The sequence below is a fragment of the Dasypus novemcinctus genome, chromosome X, assembly GCF_030445035.2.
Source record: "Dasypus novemcinctus isolate mDasNov1 chromosome X, mDasNov1.1.hap2, whole genome shotgun sequence".
Classification (NCBI taxonomy): domain Eukaryota; kingdom Metazoa; phylum Chordata; class Mammalia; order Cingulata; family Dasypodidae; genus Dasypus; species Dasypus novemcinctus.
The window spans coordinates 120,603,136-120,609,931 of record NC_080704.1 but is presented as its reverse complement, the minus strand read 5'-3'; the positions used below and the strand labels follow the sequence as shown (position 1 = coordinate 120,609,931).

Genomic DNA, 6,796 nt, shown 5'->3' with positions numbered 1-6,796 from the left:
ACGTTAAGAGGAATGTGAATTTCTTATGATCAGAGAACCGTCTATTTAATTGCAGACATTTTGAGGGTGAACAAACTAGAGGCTTGAGTAGAAAATCATCAGTGTACCCAATTTGTTTTTGTGATTGATGCTTACCCCTGAAACAAAGACTACCATTGGCTTCTATAGACTAGCAGCAACTGAGAAAAAGGAAGAAAAAATATTGACAAAATTTGCAAGTCAGAGGAGGAGTTTTATGGGCCTTGAGGCTTGATTATTTCTGTAAGGAGAGATGACTGAGTAAAGATGTGTATTAGTCAGCCAAAGGGGTGCTGATGCAAAATACCAGAAATTGGTTGATTTTCATAAAGGGTGTTTATTTTCCATAGGAACTTACAGATACCAGGCCATAAGCATAAGTTACTTCCCTCACCAAAGTCTATTTTCACATGTTGGAGCAAGATGGCTGCCAATGTCTGCAAGCTTCCTGGGTTCCTCTCTTCCTGCCTCTTGCTTTTCTCTGGGCTCAGGGTTCCTTTCTTCCTGGGGATTACTTTTGTTCCTCTTACAGCTTACTTCCTGGGGCTCCAGCTTAAGGCTTCAGCATCAAACTCCAACATCAAAAACCTCCAACTCTGTCCTTTTCCATGCCTTTTAGCTGTGAGTCCCCACCCACTAAAGGGAAGGGACTCAATGCCCTAATAACGTGGCCCAATCAAAGCCCTAATCATAACTTTACATGCCCAGGTAAAGATCAGATTACAAACATAATCCAATATCTAGTTTTGGAATTCATAACCGTACCAAACTTCTACAAGATGTAAGTGCAATGGGGGATGGGGGGTTAAGGCAAAGAAAAGGGGAAGGATCGAAGACTATGGGAAGGAAGAGGGAAGAGCTAGGGTTGGGAAATGATGGAGGGCCACATAGAAAACTCTTTAATGTCACATAGAACTTCCAGTTGAGACCACCCTTTCCTACTCCCCAGGACTAGACAATAAGTTTCATCCCTTCTGTGATATGAAACAGTGAGGTAGCTAGACATGGATCACAATGTTTCCCTCATTCTTGGGCCAAATATGTTAGGATGAGTCTCCTTTTCATGGACTATTTGGTAGTGAGTAGTACATATAGTTAGAGAATACAAGCCGGATGACTTTGTTAGATCAAGGCAACTTCCCTGTGGGACAGAAAAGAGTATCTCAAGAATTTAACCGGTATTTTGCTAGGTTTTTTTTTTTTAAGATTTATTTATTTATTTAATTCCCCCTCCTCCCCCGGTTGTCTGTTCTCTGTGTCTATTTGCTGTGTCTTGTTTCTTTGTCCGCTTCTGTTGTCCTCAGTGGCACGGGAAGTGTTGGTGGCGCCATTCCTGGGCAGGCTGCAATTTCTTTCGCACTGGGCGGCTCTCCTTACCCGCACACTCCTTGCGCGTGGGGCTCCCCTGCGTGGCAGGGCACTCCTTGCGCGCATCAGCACTGCGCATGGGCCAGCTCCACACGGGTCAAGAAGGCCCGGGGTTTGAACTGCGGACCTCCCATGTGGTAGACGGACGTCCTAACCACTGGGCCAAGTCGGTTTCCCTTGCTAGTTTTTAAAATCTATTTTAGGCAGCGGACTTGGCCCAGTGGTTAGGGCATCCGTCTACCACATGGGAGGTCCGCGGTTCAAACCCTAGACCTCCTTGACCTGTGTGGAGCTGGCACATGCGCAGTGCTGATGCGCGCAAGGAGTGCCCTGCCACGCAGGGGTGTCCCCCGTGTAGGGGAGCCCCACGCGCAAGGAGTGCACCCCATAAGGAGAGCAGCCCAGCGCAAAAGAAAGTGCAGCCTGCCCAGGAATGGTGCCGCACACACAGAGAGCTGACACAACAAGATGACACAACACAAAGTAACACAAATTCCCGTGTCACTGACAACAAAAGCAGACAAAGAAGACTGCAGCAAATAGACACAGAGAACAAACAACCGGGGTGGGGGAGGGAAAATAAATAAATAAATAAATCTTTAAAAAATAAAATCCAATCTATTTTATTGAAATATTTTCATTAACCATACAATCTATCTAAAGTGTATAATCAATGTATTTGGTATAATCACAGAGTTGTGCATTCATCACTATAAGCTATATTAGAGCATTTTCATTATTCCCAAAAGAAAAAACCCTTACCCCTTAATAGTCACTTCACAATCTCTCTATCCTTCCCCTGCCATACATAATTGCTAATCTATTTCCATCTCTATAAATTTATTTGTATTTGCATTTTGTATAGATGAAGTCAAGCAATATGCAGTACTTTGTATCTAATTTCTTGCTTGATAGGCTTTTAAAAATACCGTATTGATTTTGTGTGATCTATTTACCTTAAAAAAAAGACAATTAAAAAATAAAAGGAAAAGATAATAAGGGAAAAATACCATATTGTCTAAAACAAGTGTGCCTTGAAAGAGCTTATAGTTTTCTAGGAGAGATAGTCTTGTACCTAGAAACTTCTACTATAACATGGTAGGTATGATAATAAAGGTGTACTATAAAGGGTGGTAGAAAGGGTGACATTCAAACAGGATCTTGAAGGATGAGAATTAGTTCTCTAGAGAGAGAAGTAGAAGGAGAGCTCAAAAGTATAAAGGGTAATTTTGGCCCTTCCAATAGCATTATGTGGCTGGAGGGTGGATTGGAATGGAATGAGAGGGAATAGGAAGGGGAGGAGAAGGTGAGGAATTAGGAATTAAGACTGGTCAGATGATGATAAAAACCTTGCTAAGTGGTGCAGCTGTTCTACTGTAGAACAGGTTTGGGGGAAACACCTGATTATTTTTAGGTGAGCACAGTGTTCTCTAAAAATTCAGGTTTACATGTCTTTAAGCAAGGCTTGCACTCTTTAATTGACCACTCTTCCCAACCACTCACAATTGTCTTGCGTTTTGCAACATCTTGTCTTGCATGACCTGCCTTGCCTCTAGAGGCAGTTCAGTTTGCAATTCCCTGATTGGAATAGAGAACTACTGAGGTAGTGATGGTGACTTGGTGTTTTCATAAAAAATGGCAGGGGAAAAGTGGAGGAAAGATGGAAGTAAGAACGCTAGTAAGACTTCTAAGAAATAAACAAGAGATAATGAGGAATCCATCAACTGATGAATAGATTAAAGAAAGTGGTACATTCTTACAATGGAATATTCTTGGCAATAGAAAAGAATGAAGGTGGCGGACTTGGCCCAGGGGATAGGGTGTCCGTCTACCACATGGGAGGTCCGCGGTTCAAACCCTGGGCCTCCTTGACCCATGTGGAGCTGGCTCATATGCAGTGCTGATGTGCGCAAGGAGTGCCCTGCCACGCAGGGGTGTCCCCCGCGTAGGGGAGCCCCACACACAAGGAGTGCGCCCCGTAAGGAGAGCTGCCCAGTGCGAAAGAAAGTGCAGCCTGCCCAGGAATGGTGCCACACACATGGAGAGCTGACACAGCAAGATGACGCAACAAAAAGAAACACAGATTCCCGTGCTGCTGACAACAACAGAAGCGGACAAAGAAGATGCAGCAAATCGACACAGAGAACAGACAACCGGGGTGGGTGGGGAGGGGAGAGAAATAAATAAATAAATAAATAAATAAATAAATCTTTAAAAAAAAAAAAGAAAAAGAAACACAGATTCCCATGCCGCCGCCAACAACAGAAGCGGACAAAGAAGACACAGCAAATAGACACAGAGAACAGACAACTGGGGTGGGGGGGAGGAGAGAGAAATAAATAAATAAATAAATAAACAAACACATAAATAAATAATTTTTTAAAAAATGGAATGAAGTAATGATTTATGCTGTGGATAATCTTGAAAACACTATTCTAAGTGAAAGAAGTCAGTCACAAAAGACCACATAGTGTATGATTCTATTTATATGAAACATCCCGAATAGATAAATCCATAAAAACATAACACAGATTGATGTTTGCCATGGGTAAGGGAGAGGAGGGAATGAGGAATGATTGCTTAATGAGTGCAGGGTTTCTTTTTGGGGTAATAAAAATGTCCTAATTAGATAGGGGTAATGGTTGCAAAACTCTGCATATGCTAGAAACCATTGAATAGTGCACTATTTAAAGGGTGAACTTTATGGCTTGCAAATTATTCCTCAATAAAGCTGTTTTTAAAAAAGAGATAATGAGCTTCTGAATAAAAGCACTAGAAATAGAGGTGAAGAGGAAAAGATGATGGATGTGTTCAAGAGATACTCAGACATGTGAATAAAACAGATACAGTACTTTAATTCAGGTGAAGGCACTCTAAAACAGAGTACAGCCAGAAGTAAAGGAGTAGCAGTTCTTGGCATATAGTAAGTGCTCAACATATGTTAATAGTTAATATTATTATTATTCTCTGCTGTGACTGGGTTTTCTACAGAACTTTCTGGACATGATGCTAGTTTCCATCTTCATCGTATTGTGTATTAGAAAAAGCACTGGACTTGAATTTAGAAGATCTAAATTTCAGTTCTTGATTTACTACATGTTGTGTTATCTTAGACAAGTCCATTTATTTCTATGTACTTCACTAGATCCATGTTTTTCAAATTGTGCCACTCAGGGGCTTCAAGGTCCAAAGAGAAGAGGAGGCAGTTCTCTTTTCTTGCTCTAGCAGGCTCTGCTAATGTCTGTTTTATATATCACAATTCTGTCATCCTTGCGCAGCGGCCATGCTAATCTTCTCTGTGTTGTTCCAATTTTAGCATATGTGCTGTCAAAGCAAGCACTGTGTATCAAAATTCTGGATAAAATTTTGCTTGGAGAAAGGGTTCTGTGGCTAGAAAAAGTTTGAAAACCATTGGAACAAATAAGACCTCTAAAATTCCTTCCATCAAAATGTATTTTATGACTTATAATAATGAAATATCTGTGACTTGTGTACATAAAATCTATACATATGCAGATAATTATAATATACATAATGAAAGGTTAATTAGAGGATACTGGTCCAAAGATAAACCAGTAGAATCATCCTGAAATATCAGAGACAGGAAAACAAAAAACAGCAATGACTTAAGGACTTCAAAAATTATTAAAAACAATATGCCTACCAAAACAGCTTCAGTGTGTTGTCATTGTTAAGCAAAAAGCAAAAAATAAGGAAGTATATGTCTGTGGATTATAATTAATAGTGTAATAATGTTAATAATTATAGGGAGAATATGAAATTACTTAGTATCCACATTTGTTTCCATCTTTTCTGCCCAATAAAATGATGGCTAGATATGAAAAAGTAAAAAACAAACAACCAAACCTATCAATATGATAGAATTAAAGACCAATAGAAGGATTAAGATTATTAGAGCACTGTGGTGGTTTGGAACTCTAGGTACCCAAGAAAATCATGTTCTTAAATTTAATCCATTCCTGTGGGTTTAAACATATATAAGACCTTTTGATGAGATTACTTCAGTTAAGGCATAGCCCAGGGTGGATCTTTATTCTCTTACTGGAGTCCTAATAAATCAGATGAATACAGAGAAAAAGAAAGAGAAAGCTATGAAAGCAAGAAGTTGAAATCACTAATACCTGGAAGAGAAGGGAGAGACCAGCAGATGCTACCACATGCCTTGCCATGTGGCAGAGAATCCGAGGATCACCAGCAGCAGAAATCATCATCTTGATGATGCCTTAATTTGGACACTCTCATGACCTCAAAACTTTAAGCTTGTAAACTAATAAATTCCCATTGTTAAAGTCAACCCATTTTATGTTATCTGCTTTCTGCAGCCTAGCAAACTAAAACAAGCATTAACTATTCTAGGCACTGTGAAAAAGTGTGCACAACTCATTAATCTGATGGAGTAAAAAGACCATGTCCTTTTGAACCTTGGTCCTGGTTTCGAATCTTAGCTTAGCAATTTTCTAGCTGTGTGACTGTGGTAGGTTGAATTATGTACCCCAGTTTAGATGTGTTCTAATTCTTTTTTAAAAGATTTATTTTTTATCTATTTCTCTCCCTTTCCCCACCCCACCTCCCAGTTGTCTGCTCTCTGTGTCCATTCGCTGTGTGTTCTGTGTCTGCTTGTATTCTTGTCAGTGGTACCCAGAATCTGTGTCTTGTTTTGTTCTGTCATCTTGCTGTGTCAGCTCTCCGTGTATGCAGCACCATTCCTGGGCAGGCTGAAATTATTTTGCACTGGGCGGCTCTCCTTTTGGGGTGCACTCCTTGCGCATGGGGCACACCCTTGTGTGGTATGGCACTCCTTGCACACACCAGCACTGCGTGTGGGACATCTCATCACATGGATCAGGAGGCCCTGGGTTTGAACCTTGGTCCTCCCACATGATAGGCAGATGCCCAATCCATTGGGCCAAATCCTCTTCCCTGTTCTAACTCTTAATCCACATCCCATATATGTGATCCAATTGTAAATAGGATATTATGAAGGTTTTTAGGTAAGCTTTGGTGAACTGCACCAGAAAGGGCCTTAATATGGATTACAGAGGGTCTAATAAAAAGAAAGCCACAGGGAGGAGCCAGAAGTTAGAGGTTAGGTGAAACCAGAAGAGCAGGAAGAAAGGAGAGGACATCACCAGGTGATGGAGGGAAAATTTTCAAGTCAAGGAAATCCAATGTTGTGGCAAGCCAGAACTAGAATGCTAAAACCCAAGGGAGAAGCAAGTCTTCTAGCCTCCAAAACCAGGTGACAATAAATTCCCATTGTTTAACACAACCCATTATGTGGTATCTGTCTTAAAAGCCTGGCATTGAACCTTTATGAGTTTCCTTGTCCTCATCTATAAAATGGGGGCAATAATACATACCTCATAGAATTGTTATAAAGACTAAATTA

At 40.6% G+C, this 6,796-nt stretch overlaps 1 non-coding gene across 1 annotated transcript; it reads right to left on the bottom strand.

Moving 5' to 3' along the window:
* Nucleotides 1–4,621: 4,621 nt before the first annotated feature.
* On the bottom strand, nt 4,622–4,726 carry LOC111766974 (U6 spliceosomal RNA). The gene has a single exon (XR_002798882.1). It is a non-coding gene; the product is annotated as a U6 spliceosomal RNA (small nuclear RNA).
* Nucleotides 4,727–6,796: the final 2,070 nt, after the last annotated feature.